General features: G+C 46.8%; 1 pseudogene; it reads right to left on the bottom strand.

The window, feature by feature from the left end:
• Positions 1–1,106: 1,106 nt before the first annotated feature.
• LOC135514657 (max-binding protein MNT-like) lies at positions 1,107–16,530 on the bottom strand (annotated as a pseudogene).
• Positions 16,531–16,541: the final 11 nt, after the last annotated feature.

Raw genomic sequence — 16,541 nt, 5'->3', positions numbered from 1 at the left:
CTACCCAAAGCAGGCTCTGGCTGTAACAGGAGTCAGTGTCCTCGAGAACAATTCATGTATGAGTTCATCCATGGATCTGTCCCAAATGGCATCCTATTTCCTATTCACTTCCTATTTTGACTAGGGCCCATAGTAGTGCACTATATATGGAATCGGGTACAATTTGGGTGCTACCCATAAGTCTTGAGAGGGAATGTTCTGGTCACAAATCCTGTAGTCTGAATCAACCTGATGATGTACTCCTTGGTACCTGGGATCAGCTGGCTTCACTCGCTCTTTCTCTTCCTGCCCTCTCCGTCAGATTGTGATTTGAGTCCAGGGTTGCATTCAGTACGACAGAACGGTGTGCAACATTGAATTCAGCGGAAACTGTACTGAACGACCAGTTGATAAGCTTTGTGATTACAGAGGCAAAGAGGGCGATTAATATATGGTGTTGCTGTATGAGTTTTACGATTTCAAATGGTCACACCCATATTGATCAGGCCACACCTCGCTATACTCACAAAACGGGAGCAAACGTTGAATGGTACAAATGTCACACTGTGTAGCAAATGTTGAAGCGAACTGTCGTACCCTCCCTCCCTCTCTCTCGCATCCTCTCTCTCTCTGTCGCCCCCTCTCTCTCTCTCTGTCGCCCCCTCTCTCTGTCGTCTCTCTCTGTCGCCCCCTCTCTCTCTCTCTGTCGCCCCCTCTCTCTGTCGTCTCTCTCTCTCTGTCGCCCCCTCTCTCGCTCTCTGTCGCGCCCCCTCTCTCTCGCTCGCTCTCTCTGTCGCGCCCCCTCTCTCTCTCTGTCGCGCCCCCTCTCTCTCTCTCTGTCGCCCCCTCTCTCTCTCTGTCGCTTCTCTCTGCCGCCCCCTCTCCCCCTCTCTCTCTGTCGCCCTCTCTGTCGCCCCCTCTCTCTCTCTCTCGCCCCCTCTCTCTCTCTGTCGCGCCCCCTTCTCTCTCTGTCGCGCCCCCTTCTCTCTCTGTCGCCGCCCCCTTTCTCTGTCGCGCCCCCACTCTCTGTCGCGCCCCCTCTCTCTTTCGCCCCCTTTCTCGCATCCTCCTCCTCTCTCGCGCCCTCACCCTCTCTCTGTCGCCCCTCACCCTCTCTCTGTCGCCCCTCCCCCCTCTCTCTGTCGCCCCTCTCTCTGTCGCCCCTCTCTCTCTCTCTCTCGCCTCTGTCGCCTCTCTCTCTCTGTCGCCTCTCTCTCTCTGTCGCCTCTCTCTCTCTCTGTCACCTCCCTCTCTCTGTCGCCTCCCTCTCTCTGTCGCCCCCGCTCTCTCTGTCGCACCCTCTCTCTCGCGCCCTCCCCCCTCTGTCTCCCCCTCTCTCTGTCGTACCCTCTCTCTCGCGCCCCCCCCCCTCTCTGTCGCGCTCCTGTCGTACCCTCTCTCTCGCCCCCCCACCCCCTCTTTGTCGCGCGCTCTCTCTGTCGCGCGCTCTCTCTTTGTCGCGCCCTACCTCTCTCTCTGTCGCGCCCTACCTCTCTCTCTGTCGCGCCCTACCTCTCTCTCTGTCGTGCCCTACCTCTCTCTCTGTCGTGCCCTCTCTCTGTCGCGCTCACTCTCTGTCGTGCCCTCGCTCTCTCTGTCGCGCCCTCGCTCTCCCTCCCTCCCGCTGTCTCTCGTGCCCTCTCACTCTCTCCCCCCTCCCTGTCCTGTCTCTCAGGCCAGTTTGAGTGTGCTAACAGGGAAGGGTGGTACAGTCACCATGGTGACTGGGTTGAGGACGGTGGTTTGTCCCACCAGCTGTGGGTGGTGATGGTGATGGTGGTGGTGGTGGGCCAGCATGGTTGTGGGCTTCCCCAGGGACGAGCCACACTGGCCAGGCACAGCCGCCCCATTGACCTGGGGCACGTTAGCGGTAGCATGGCTAGCCTGGACGTGGGGAAGAGTGTGGTGGGTGAAGGTGTGGGTGATATGCCCCAACACCGTGGGCTGGGAGACCGTCAATCCCTGGGGGTACATGTGGGGGGGCAGGGGACCCCCCAGGTGGGCCACAGGGTGGACGGTGATGTGTCCGATGGGCTGGGCCGTGATTGTCTGGTGGGCAGCGGCGGCGGCTGCTGTGATTGGCTGCGAGATGGAGGAGGCAGGACTGGGAGAGGGAGCGATGTGCGTAAGGTGTTTGTGATTAGCCGGGAGGACGTGATTGACAGCCTGGATGACGGAAGGGTGGGTGATGACTTTGGGTGAGACTTGGACGGTCGGATGGGGGTGAGGTGGGGGGGCAGGGGCGATGGCTTGGGGGTGAGGGGGGGGGGGGCCAAGAGGGAGGGGCTGGTCAGAACCCCAGAGGAAAGGGTCTTGTGTGTGATGGAGAGGTGAGGAGTGAGGAATGATTTGGCCTGTATAATGGGGAGGGAGAAGGGCGGAGGAGGAGGGGAGAGGTCTTCAATGTCCTGGTCAAAGTTGTCTTCTCCTTCTGAAAGAGAGGGAGGGCGATTTACTCATACAGCACATGTCACTATAAGAACACATCACACATATTGACATGTATGTCTACACCAGGGTTTCTGTGGCGCTGGACAACGTGAAATGGAAGATTTTAATATACCGTCCATCCGACAAATTTACCGGACCCATATGCATTTGGTGCATAACCCATTAGGGCATCCACTCACGGTGCTCAGAATGACAGAAATCACATATAGATTATGGTCATTCATTTTAGAAGCACATGCAACTCCTGTATTGAAGTAGCCAATAAAACACCATTTTCAAACCAAAATGTAATTTGAGGGAAAAGTCCATTCTAAACAGAGAAAATGAGAAGAGCAGTTTGATAGAGATGAAAACGTGTTAAAACTTAGATTTGTTGTTGACTAGGATTGTGCCTTTTGGCTTCTGGACAACGGAAGAAAGTTGATATGAAAACCAATAGAAGAGGAGAGAAATGGCACATGAAGTCTTTCATAGGCGGAGAGTCAAATAGGCTAGGGAAGTAGACAAAATGATACAATAATTCAAATTATAAATAATTACTCCTGTCTATACATAAATAAAATAAATCACCAGAAATCATGACTTAGCCACAAAGGAATCGAGGATCATTAAAAAAAAGTGTTTTATATAGCTGTGGATTGTTTCAAATCACAAGCTTGTAGGACTATGTCTATTTGGGATCACAGCAATCTGGGCAGAGTGCATGGCAATAGGCCTCACCGATTGAGTTACGGCTGTCTGTGAAAAGTATCTAAGATATATGCCTCGAGTCTAATTTCTAATGTTGAGACAAGAAGAAGGGGAGAGTCTCTTCAGAATGGCTGGCTCAGCTGTCTCCTGACAATTCTTGCACATTCACTGTGTAAATTATTTGCCCTTTTGAATGTTAATTTTTGTTGACCAATTCCCCCATTGCATATGTCCCCAGCAGTAAACGTATGTAGGCCTAACGGGAGGGGAATTGACCAAAAAGAGAGGGAGGGGGGCAGTGAGGCGAGTAGAGAGGTGAATCAACCTGAATTGATCATGTTTTTTATTTGTCGGTTTTATGCATTTCGACTTAGTTGACAATGGAAGTTCTAGGACTACCGCTGCATTGGCCTATAGGCTATGAGTTGCGCTCGTTTCTTTAACTGCCAAAGGATCACGTGTATTAATGTGACGTGCTCTCGCATTAGTTACATTTTTTACTTTCTCATTTTTACGATGAGCCACGTGACAATGACTATGAGAAACAAAAACGGTATTATTAGAAAGAAACTGTTCCACAAAAATGTGCATATGAAAATCATGACTGGCACACAGATTGATAGAAATGGGAGGAGAAATTATAAGGTTCCCCAAATTTGAAACTCAAACGTCGCCTATGAAGTCTATAAAATATTTGCCTCCATGTTTCCATGGTCAGATTTGCCTATAGGCTGCTCTGCTATGAAGCAAGGTGAGTTGTCCCTGGTCAGATTTGCCAACAGGTTCCTATGAAGCAAGGTAAGACGTTCCCGGTCAGATTTGCCTATAGGCTGCTCTGCTATGAAGCAAGGTAAGACGTTCCTGGTCAGATTTGCCTATAGGCTGCTCTGCTATGAAGCAAGGTAAGACGTCCCTGGTCAGATTTGCCTACAGGCTCCTATGAAGCAAGGTAAAACGTTCCCGGTCAGATTTGCCTATAGGCTGCTATGAAGCAAGGTAAGACGTCCCTGGTCAGATTTGCCTATAAGCTGCTCTGCTATGAAGCAAGGTAAGTCGTCCCTGGTCAGATTTTCCTATAGGCTGCTATGAAGCAAGGTAAGACGTCCCTGGTCAGATTTGCCTATAAGCTGCTCTGCTATGAAGCAAGGTAAGTCGTCCCTGGTCAGATTTTCCTATAGGCTGCTATGAAGCAAGGTAAGACGTCCCTGGTCAGATTTTCCTATAGGCTGCTCTGCTATGAAGCAAGGTAAGTCGTCCCTGGTCAGATTTTCCTATAGGCTGCTCTGCTATGAAGCAAGGTAAGACCTCCCTGGTCAGATTTGCCTATGGGCTGCTCTGCTATGAAGCAAGGTAAGTCGTCCCTGGTCAGATTTGCCTACAGGCTGCTCTGCTATGAAGCAAGGTAAGTCGTCCCTGGTCATATTTGCCTATAGGCTGCTATGAAGCAAGGTAAGACATGCCTTTATAATATGAAGTAAAACAGTCAGGTTTCAAACTATTAAGTAGGCCTGTGTTTTCAGAATGCATACTGCCTCCAGCTCACATTGTAAAGTGGTGGTGATGCACTGATAGCCTGTTGCCTGCACTTTAATGGTGAATGGGAGGCGTGCTTCAATTAGGCTACCAGTTGAGAAATAAAAGTAGGCCTAGTTCTTTTTAATTGTTCACCAAAACTTAACACAAGATTGCATTTCAAATTGTTGCACAATGAACGGGCTTTTACAAAAGCACGCGTTGTACTTCAGCAGCACCAGCCCGAGGAGCTGCAGGAGAAACAACCTGCTCAAGATAGGCTCTATATGCTGTGTACGTGTGACAGTTGTGTTGGATAAAAAAGATGGGCAACATGATGACTAACAAAAATACACACACACAGCAATTTAATTCTACTATATTATGCAAATTAACCTGTAGACCAGCGTTTCCCAAACTCGGTCCTGGGGACCCCAAAGTGTCCCTGTTTTGGTTTTTGCCCTAACACTATACAGCTGATTTTAAAATAATCAAAGCTTGATGATTAGCTGATTGATTTGAATCAGCTGTGTAGTGCTAGCTGACCCTTTGGGGTCCCCAGGACTATGTTTGGGAAATGCTGCTATAGACTGATAAGCATGAGGGTCAAATGTGTTTCTAACGGAAACCCTGGTATGCACACAGCATGCTTTCTACTGCAAATGTGTGTGTGTGTGTGTGTACCTGAGGCAGTAGAAGTAGAAGCCTGGTCGTCCTCTGGTTGTACGGTCTGTCTGAGAACCTTGTCTATCTCCATAACGTCCATACACTGACTCAGCTCGTTCTTCAGCTCAGCCAGTCTCTGCTGCGTGGAGATCTTCTCTCTCGCCAGACGCTCCATCTCGTGTTCATACTCCTTCTCCTTTCGCTTCAGAGTCTGGGGGACAGGGAGACACACACACACACACACACACACACACATCAGCATATGTAATACCAACACACTTGTTACACATTACCGTAAATTAAACTCATTCTCAAAGTCTGAGAAAAGGACATTAACACACTCCTTGCTCATAACACACATGCAAACACACATTTCACATAAACCAATAACAGCTGCCCAGAACTGACCCAACCGTGTGCGTGTGTGCACTCCAGACAACATGGAGATGAGAAGAGTAAACTTATGACAGGTAGCGAGGGAAAGACGTGATGGAGGAAAAGGGAGAGAGAGGCGTGCAGTAGTCATGCAGACAAATGGTTCTCGGACCAAGTTACTGAGTGGTCTGAGGGGCTCCTAAACACAGGCACACGCAACTCTCTGCTGAGAGGGAGAAAGGGGGAGTGAGAGAGGAAGAGGGAGCACAGGGTGGAAAGAAAGAGTTAGAGAACAGAAGATCACAAGATGGCGGCGATAATAGAGATGGGATAGAGGAGAAGACGGATAGCAAACAAACGAAAAAGGGAGAGAGAGGGACATCACATGATCCGACTACAGGGCACTGAGTTCAGTGAGCAAAGCGGTTTACTCTTAGCAGGCACGTGATGGAGTCCACACGCGAGGTCAGTTTCTCTCCCCACCCCTCCAAATACACTACATTCACTGCTAGCCAGGAACACGCCATTCCGGCTCAACATTCAAAGGGCTCCCATTTCTCTCTGCAGAGGTGTTACTGGAGCTTTGTAAGAGAGATATATGTGTGTGTGTGTGTGTGTGTAGTCCAGTGATCAGGATTAGCCTATACGCTTCTACAGTCTGTGTGGTTTGTTGTACCATTAATCATATTGATAATCCTATATCATGTGAGACAAATCATTCATTTTTACATTGCATATTCATTCATCAATATCAGCGAAGAAATGAAACAAGTCATTTTGATAGCCATATGTATGATAGCCTTTCCTTCTCTCAGTGCACCACTGACTATTCATTGACCAACTGGCTCGGTGTCTGGTTGCGAGTGTGTGTGTGTATTGGTGTAATTGTGTGTGTTGGTGAACAGACCAGCTCAACACACACACCTACCCGATGATGACACGCATGGTGGTGCAGGAGAGGAAAACGCAGGTTGGTGTGTGTGTGTGTGCTCATTAGGTCTACTTGCTTCTCCAACACCACGGCAACAGCTGCCACACATAGCCGTTTCCTTGGTAACAACATCCACAAGGGTTTCTGCGGTTGAGCAGGAGAGTGACAGTTTATAAGGAGGAATCTAATTGGAAGATATATAAAGGTGGAATTTCATCTAAAGAGTCATGTAATTGGTTGTTTTCCAGCTTACTGATCCAGCTGACGTCTCCCCTCTCTTCCTTAATCTCCCCTTCAATCCCCCCCTCCTTTCCTCCATCCCCCACTTCCAAATACACTATAAGGCCAAAAGTATGTGGACTGGTCGTTGAACATCTCATTCCAAAATCATGGACATTAATATGGAGTTGGTCTCCCTTTGCTGTAATAACAGCCCCCACTCTTCTGGGAAGGCTTTCCACTAGATGTAGGTACATTGCTGTTATAACAGCCTCCACTCTTCTGAGAAGGCTTTCCACTAGATGTTGGAACATTGCTGCTATAACAGCCTCCACTCTTCTGGGAAGGCTTTCCACTAGATGTAGGAACATTGCTGTTATAACAGCCTCCACTCTTCTGGGAAGGCTTTCCACTAGATGTTGGAACATTGCTGCTATAACAGCCTCCACTCTTCTGGGAAGGCTTTCCACTAGATGTAGATACATTGCTGTTATAACAGCCTCCACTCTTCTGGGAAGGCTTTCCACTAGATGTAGATACATTGCTGTTATAACAGCCTCCACTCTTCTGGGAAGGCTTTCCACTAGATGCAGATACATTGCTGTTATAACAGCCTATACTCTTCTGGGAAGGCTTTCCACTAGAAGTAGATACATTGCTGTTATAACAGCCTCTACTCTTCTGGGAAGGCTTTCCACTAGATGTTGGAACATTGGAATCAAGTCCCCGCAGCATTCAGCTATGAGCGTTACTGAGGTTGGGCATTGATGTTGGGCGTTTAGGCCTGACTTGCAGTCTGTGTTCCAATTCATCCCAAAGGTGTTCGATGGGGTTGAGGTCAGGGCTCTGTGCAGGCCAGTCAAGTTATTCCACACCGATCTCAACAAACCCTTTCTGTATGGACCTCGCTTTGTGCATGGGCATTGTCGTGCTGAAACAAGAAAGGACCTTCCCCAAACTGTTGCCACAAAGTTGGAAGCACAGAATCATCTAGAATGTCTTTGTATGCTATAATGTTAAGATTTCCCTTCACTAGAACTAAGGGGCCTATCCTGAACCATGAAAAACAGCCCCAGGCCATTATTCCTCTTCCACCAAACGTTAGTTGGCACTTTGCATTTGGGCAGGTAGTGTTCTCCTGGCATCCGTCAAACCCAGATTCGTCCGTGGGACAGCCAGATGGTGAAGCGTGATTCATTACTCCAGAGAATGTGTTTCCATTGCTCCAGAGTCCAATGGTAGCGAGCTTTACACCACTCCAGTCAACACTTGGCATTGCGCATGGTGATCTTAGGCTTGTGTGTGGCTGCTCGGCCATGGAAACCCATATCATAAAGCTCCCGACGAACAGTTTTTGTACTGACGTTGCTTCCTGAGGCAGGTTAGAACTCGGTAGTGAGTGTTGCAACCGAGGACAGACAATGTTTATGCGCTACACACTTCAGCGGTTCTGTGCTGTGAGCTTGTGTGTGTGGCCTACCACTTCGCAGCTGAGCCATTGTTGCTCCTAAATGTTTCCACTTCACAATAACAGCACGTACAGATGACCGGGGCAGCTCTAGCAGGGCAGAAACTTGAAACCTGTTGGAAAGGTGGCATCCTATGAAGGTGCCACGTTGAAAGTCACTGAGCTCTTCAGTAAGGCCATTCTACTGCTAATGTTTGTCTATGGAGATTGCATGTGTGTGCTCGATTTTATACACCAACGAGTGTGGCTGAAATAGACATCCACTAATATGAAGTGGTGTCCACATACTTTTGAAGTGTATCTCCTACCACGCTCCTAAGGTTCCCTCATCCCTTTCCCTCATCTCTCTTTGCTCCCCCCCTCTCTCTCCATCACTAGGATGGAGATCTCCTGCCGATACCCTCCCAGAGATCATTGTATCAGTGACCAGTGTGCTTCCGGAGATATTTTCCTCAAAACAACCACAGCACCTATTTTTGAAAAGCCTTCGTCATCATGATCCTCATCATCAATCAGCATAATATTTTTCCTTTTGTGCTGGTGTGAGTACAAACCCTGCAGACTTAACACACAATTCCACAAACACATCCTTGTATAAATACACCCGGAACACAAACACACACACACACACACACACTGAGTAAAGAATTGGACCTCCTGCAGTGTTCTGACCACCTGCCGCCTGTCTCTATGGTTACCAAGTGTTCTAAAGGGCAGAAACTGAGAGGGGGAGGAGAGAAAGAGAGGAAAAGGGGGAGAGAAAGGGATGTATAACTGGAAAGAGAAAGCATGAGAAGGAAAGAGGGATGACAGTGTGAAAAAGAGAGAAACAGAGGTAGACAGAAAGAGAGCGAGGGAGGTAGAGACAAAGATCTGAGCAGCAGCAGAACAGAGTGTGCTCAGTGTGTCTCTCTCCCTCTGCCATGTGGATGAGGGAGGGGCATAGCCAAGCGGGGCAGAGGGAGGGAGGGAGGGGGGTTGACGTCACTGAGCTCGGGTTAGCCATGTGCTCTCAACTCACGTGGCCAAGGATCCAGGAAAAGAGAGGGAGGGAGGGAATGAGAGAAAAAGGAAATGGTAGCTTAATTAGAATACAGCTCTAATCGCTATGTTTTCTGTGAATTTTGGCTAATAAAGAAAAAAACATTTATTTGAATTGGGAGCGAGAATGAGAACAAGAAAAGCAAGATAAAAGGCAGAGGGAAAGAGAAGGAGAATGCACCACCCTAACATCACACACGTAGCCTACCTGTATGTATCGCAGGGCGCTGCGTAGAACACTGAGGTTGGAGGTCTTCTTCTCATCAACGTTTGGAACGTTCTTCTTCAGTGTATCAAAACAATCCTTCAAGTGAGCTCTTCTGTTCTTCTCCAGTTTGTTGTGCACCTCTCTGGTTCCAGCTCTGCAAAACGCAACATCTGTATAAAAACTGACTTCCACACCAATTGTTGGTGTTTGACTACACTGTGCGTGTTTGATGACATGCCGTCATGTTTGTTCGATTACATGACATGTTTGACTACACTGTGCGTGTTCGATTACATGCCATCATGTTTGACTACACTGTGCGTGCTCGATTACATGATATCATGTTTGACTACACTGTGCGTGTTCGATTACATGCAATCATGTTTGGCTACACTGTTTGTGTTCGATTACATGACATGTTTGACTACACTGTGCGTGTTCGATTACATGTAATCATGTTTGGCTACACTGTTTGTTCGATTACATGCAATCATGTTTGTGTTCGATTACATGACATCATGTTTGACTACACTGTTCGTGTTCGATTACATGCCGTCATGTTTGACTACACTGTGCGTGTTCGATTACATGATATCATGTTTGACTACACTGTTCGTGTTCGATTACATGCCATCATGTTTGACTACACTGTGCATGTTCGATGACATTCTAATTTGTTCAACTACACTCGTGGTGTTCCACTGTTGACTGGCTGATCTACAAATCACCTTGCATCCTAAATAACTACTCATTTAATATAGTCGTTATTATTATCCTTAGTCGGTGATCAGTGAAAATCCATGCAAAATGTATGCCCTCAAAAGCGAGGACTCTCTCACCCTCCAGGTCGTCTCTTCCCGTCCAACCCCCTCAGGTCATCCATGATGGTTCCGTTTGGGCGTGGCTGCGTGGGAATGGCTTGCTGTGGAAGTAGTGCATGTTGGGAAGCGGCTTTGGTGATGATGGAGGTCGGGTACGGAATCTGAATTGGAGGTTGGGATTGGCTAGGGCTTCCGCCCGTCTGTGGTGTCATCGAGTTCGGCTCCGCCTTCACCTGGGCTGCCAGATGGCGCTGGATTGGCTGCTGCTGAGTAGGGGAGGAGCCTCCTTTCATCACCTGGGTGCCTCCGAGGTGGAGCGAGGTTGCCGCAGCAGCGATCGTCGTGATGACGGGAAGGGGCGGTACAGAGGGCGTAGCTGTGACAACAGGTACCATGGGGATGACAGCGATGGAGATGGGGGGAGGAGGGAGGGAGAGGGGAAGAGGGTGAGAGGAGGGAGAGAGGTGCTGGTGCTGACAATGTTGTGATGACTCAGGCCAATGCTGTGATGGCCCCCAGGTGACATGGTTGAATCTGATTGGCTGGTCCGCACAGGCCACAACCTCTGCTCGTCTGGACTCTGCCTCCCGGCTGTGAAGCTCTGCCTTCTCTCTGCAACGCTCCTCTTCTTTGGGCGAGGAGAAGAATAACATATAAGAGGAAAGAGAGAGGGGGATGATGGTTAGAAATGTAGGCTCTTCAAGGCTTCATCTCGTATAGCAGTACAAAAATGTAGTAGAATTCATATTTCACAGACATAACTGTCTTAGGTGAACACCCCCCCCCCCCCACACACACACACACACACACTGATGTCATCCTAGAGGCAGACTGACCGATGGGACATGAGGACAGGGTCTCTCTCTGACAGCCCTTGGTCCAGGCCTGTGATAGGCTGGTGGGTTGAATGTGTCTACTCAGCGGTGTCATTGGAGCCGGCAACATGCGCTATGCACACCAAACACGGTGTAGCTGACATGCATATACACATGCACACGTACACACACAGGTCAACACATATGCACATCAGTAAACACAGCACACAGCAAACACACAGGCAAGCAAAATCACACACACACACTAGACAAAAGGGGTTTGTCTTAAATGAGCATGCTCAATGAAACGGCAGTAACCATTGATCCAAGGCAAAATTAGATGCACACGACACGAGGGATCCCACAGGCAAGAACACTAACTAAAAAGGTGACACACCACGGAGTTCACTCATGCTTAAATGTACTACATATCAAATATACACTGTACATACAGTTACAAAACCAACTGTGTGTACATTGCTAGAAGTTTGACAGACACACACTGAAAAAAGGCACAAGTTTCAGTTTGTTCCACCTGAGCGAGTCTGACCACAAGTCAGAGACCATATTGATGACACACCAAATGGGTTTGATGAATCGCGGGAAAGGGCTTTTGTAGGCTACAGTCCAATGGTGTGACTGCTGTCAGCATCCAAGGATTATCCAGTACATCCAACTGGAGATAAGGACGACAGCAGGGGTGTGGCCTACGGGCGATATGGATATCACTTATTATTGATATATCTACATAGCCCAATGATGTGAATCACACTGCTGCTCTCTCATTTAGCTAATTGCACCTTACGGATTGTTTTTATTCAACCTTAATTTAACGAGGCAAGTTAGTTAAGAACAAATCCTTATTTACAATGAAGGCCTACCCTGGCCAATTGTGCAACGCCCTACACCCAATCACGGCCGGATGTGATTCAGCCTGGATTCGAACCAGGGACTGTAGTGAAGGCTCTTGCACCGAGATGCAGTGCCTTAGACCGCTGCGCCATTCAGGAGCACGTTGTTGTGGAAGGCTGTAAACAAATGTAGGCCTATGTCTGTATTTTAACCCAATAATATGGTTTAATTGTAGAAGTTTAAGCTGCCTTTCAAGCATTGTTTTTGCAACCACCAAAAATGTGCTCTTGCAACAGCTGCATAGTGAGTATCCAGTCTGTGGAATAAACGTTTGAGGGTGTTCCTCCCTTCTAAACTCCTCTGTGGTATTGTGCTTTACATACGGGCAAAAATGAGTTTCATATAACACGACCATGACTGGGGCTTTTATTGCTCAATCTAATTTGCTAACATGCTCAAACTCACACACTTTTGATAGACTTTAAACAGCTGCAAATGATCAAGGTATCAAAATGTAACCAACAAAAAACGTGAACAATAGGCCTATAACAAATGTAGCATATTTCATTCATTTTCACATGCAAATAGGCTGTCATTGGAAATAAGAATTTGTTCTTAACTGACTTGCCTAGTTAAATAAAGGTACAACAAAAAAAAGTTGGGTAGTGCACAAAGCATGCCATTCCATGAGAGCAGTATTTATTTTGCAACTCGAAGCAATGAGCCCAATCAGTTCTTCATGACAACAAAATCCTAAACAACAGGGTTAGGGTTAGGGTTAGAGTAGGCTAATAAGTCCTTTGTTTTGGGGTTATGCTCAGGTAAAACAATGTGGCTAATCTATATATTTCTATGTCCAATTATTGAAGATCAAGTGGTATTAAATTCATTGGAATGACTTAATCTGACAGCCTAAAGATATAGCCTAATCAAATGAATATCTCTATTGAAGTAGAAAGCAATGAGTTAGAAGAATCCTACATAACCCATACATTTAAATGCAGCATCCATTTATGGCCAGCTATGTAAACTCTAAAATTGATATATTCTAAATAAATAAATAAATATATATATATATATATATATATATAATTAGGATAAAGGACATATACATATATATATATATATGTGTATATGTCATTCAATTGGCAATATTCATTTTGGTCTAAAAAGGTGTCTAAAAGTAACTAAAAGTAATTAGATTACGCTAATTCAAAATTGTTACTGATTACAATTTGACAGGTAACTAACTAATGGATTACATTTAGAAAGTAACGGATAAGTAAACGAGAAAACAAGAGGTAGGTTGGGAGGGAGAGATGGACCTCTGCATTGCAACGAGGAGGGGGGGATAAGCACACTTTCCAGATTCCCTGACCTTTCTCTTCCGCTCTGAAAAAGTTCTCACACTATATATACAAAAGTTTGTTGTTGCCTTTTCAAATGACTGGATTTGGCTATTTATTTTATTTATTTTTTACCCATTTTTCTCCCCAATTTTGTGGAATCAAATTGTTTAGTAGCTACTATCTTGTCTCATCGCTACAACTCCCGTACGGGCTCGGGAGAGACGAAGGTTGAAAGTCATGCGTCCTCCGATACACAACCCAACCAAGCCGCACTGCTTCTTAACACAGCCATCCAACCCTGAAGCCAGTCCAATGTGTCGGACGAAACACTGTGCACCTGGCAACCTTCTGCTTCTTAACACAGCGCCATCCAACCCGGAAGCCAGCCGCACCAATGTGTCGGAGGAAACACCGTGCACCTGGCAACCTTGGTTAGCGCGCACTCCACCCAGCCCGCCACAGGAGTCACTGGTGCGCGATGAGACAAGGATTTCCCTACCGGCCAAACCCTCCCTAACCCGGACGACACTAGGCCAATTGTGCGTCGCCCCACGGACCTCCCGGTCGCGGCCATTTACGACAGAGCCTGGGGTCGAACCCAGAGTCTCTTGTGACACAGCTGGCACTGCAGTACAGCACCCTTAACCACTGTGCCACCCGGGAGGCTAGGATTTGGCTATTTCAGCCACACCCGTTGCTGACAGGTGTATAAAATTGAACACACAGCCATGCAATCTCCATAGACAAACATTGGCAGTAGAATGGCCTTACTGAAGAGCTCAGTGGCTTTCAACGTAGCACCGTCATAGGATGCCACCTTTCCAACAAGTCAGTCTGTCAAATTTATACCCTGCTAGAGCTGCCCCGGTCATCTGTAAGTGCTGTTATTGTGAAGTGGAAATGTCTAGGAGCAACAGCGTCTCTGCCACGAAGTCCATATTAATGTCTGTGATTTTGGAACGAGATGTTGGATGAGCAGGTGCCCACATACTTTTGGTCATGTAGTGTACATACATGCAACACACACACACACACACACACACACAGTTTATTTTCAGCCCTGCTCCAGATTTAAAAACATACTAACATTAATTACATAACTCTTTCATTGAGAGAGGGAGAAAGGTGTCCATATACTTTTAATTTGAAAAAAAGGAAGAGATAAGGGGGGGTTGCCCTACTTTCCCCCCCACTGTGACCTGTGCGCCAGTCATTCTGGCATGCACGTGGTGGTTGGGGGCAGGTCCTCTTAGGCACACGGTATGCATGTGCCACTAGGGGCGTGTGGATGAACTGACACGTCACCAGATGAGTGAAACAAAAAGCCTTCTTCCCAATATGTGGCGATAAATCACCAACTGTCGATGAAGTATCCTGTGAATAACTGTGATTCAGTTCACAACCCCGTTAAACGGACACCCATGCTGTGTTTGACGTTTCACACACACAGCTGGACAGGGAGTAGGGTTGTGTGTGTGTCCCGCCCCGGAGTGTCATAAGATATCTGAGCAATGTCAGAGCATTATGTAAAAGAGAGAGCCTGCTTGCAGGAGCCTCTCCGGTTGTTCTGCTGCCTGCCACCGCCCTATGCAACCTGGTATCAGATAATTTTGTATTATTCTGTACGTAGACACTCCATTTAGAATGATATGTTATGTTTTGTATGGTATGTACTAATTTGTGGATGTCCAGCACCCATTTCGTACAATATGTTACAAATTACAATTCATTATATATGTTACGAATTTGCTAAACGTATGATATGTTACAAATTCTAGTTAGGTGGCTAACGTTAGCTAGGCCAGGGGTTTTAGGTAAGTTTATAAGTTAACTAACATGCTAAGTAGTTGCAAAGTAGCTAACGTAGTAAGTAATTGAAAGTTGCTAATTATCAAAAATGATAAAGTTGTCTGTGATAAAATTTGAACTGACAACTTTTGGGTTGCTAGACTTCACATTATACACCCACCCGTGTCCACCTCAACCAACCACCCTTCTTTCGTTTTTGCCTTAAGTAACCATCTGTCTTATGTAACCATACCAAACATAACATATCATGTTAAATAGTGTCTCGGATTTATATAACGAATAATACGAAATGCTCTGAGACCAGATTGCAACATCGACCATCAATAGCCTTGCCAAAATTCTGCAATCATTAGTCTACTACTGCAAAACAAGCTACAAATATAACCCTACTCGACCTATATTTTACGCCCAAAACATGTTAAGAATTTCCAAGAGTATAAAAGACTGAAGACTAATGACGACATAGTACATGTAATGTACTGTTGTAACATAGTAACACGCGTGTGTGTGATCCACAGTTGCAACATTGTAGCAAGCAACAACACATGCTTTGGAGCCAACCCGAAAAAACAAATACAGAAGCGTTCTGGAGTGCAGAACGCGCGGCAATATGTCAGTAGATACAGCGTAACTAGCCACACATAGACAGAGTGCGCATATTAGTAGCAGCAAAGCTATATATAGCTGGGATTTAACCCGGAAACCGAGGTAGAAAAATACCTCCTGCTCCCGTATTGATAAATGCAAATAAATGCATTAGTCAAACTATAGAGGGTCATGTTGGGCGATTAAGCCTATGTTCATGAATGACCGATAAAGGGTCCATGAACAGGCTATTGAGTGAAAACGATTTTTCCCAGCAGGACCTAGGCTGATCGGTGGGAATGCATGACCGTTCGGGGTTAAAGTAGGTGTGGACCCCCCAATATACCGACCAAGCCTAATCCTGCTATTCCAAAGGTTTACCTAGACTGTGAATTCCCGCAGGCCCCCCGCCGGTTCCCACCTGAATACCCCTTTCTTACCATGTGTGATCTGTTGTTGCTGGGCTTGCCATTCCAGATATCTGGCCGCTTCCAGAAGAGTATCGATGCTCATCGTGCGCCCCTCACCGTAGGCTACCCGATCGCCCAGGACAGAAGAAAAAAGGCACAGCCGAGATTCGCCGGGGAGCACTGTCTGGAACGCAGCAGACACGAACGCGCACTTTGTTTATTCCTTTCTTCCTCTCACCGGAAAGAAAATGAGTAAAAATATATTCCTTGGATAAATGCTTTCTCACACGTAAAAGAGGGATTGCAACAAGATGGCGATGCGATCACGGGAATACATTACAAGGCGAATGCAGTCAGGGC

Source organism: Oncorhynchus masou, chromosome 26 (genome assembly GCF_036934945.1).
Source record: "Oncorhynchus masou masou isolate Uvic2021 chromosome 26, UVic_Omas_1.1, whole genome shotgun sequence".
Taxonomy (NCBI): Eukaryota; Metazoa; Chordata; class Actinopteri; order Salmoniformes; family Salmonidae; genus Oncorhynchus; species Oncorhynchus masou.
The sequence above is the reverse complement of the archived record's forward strand: the minus strand, read 5'-3'. Positions and strand labels throughout refer to the sequence as shown.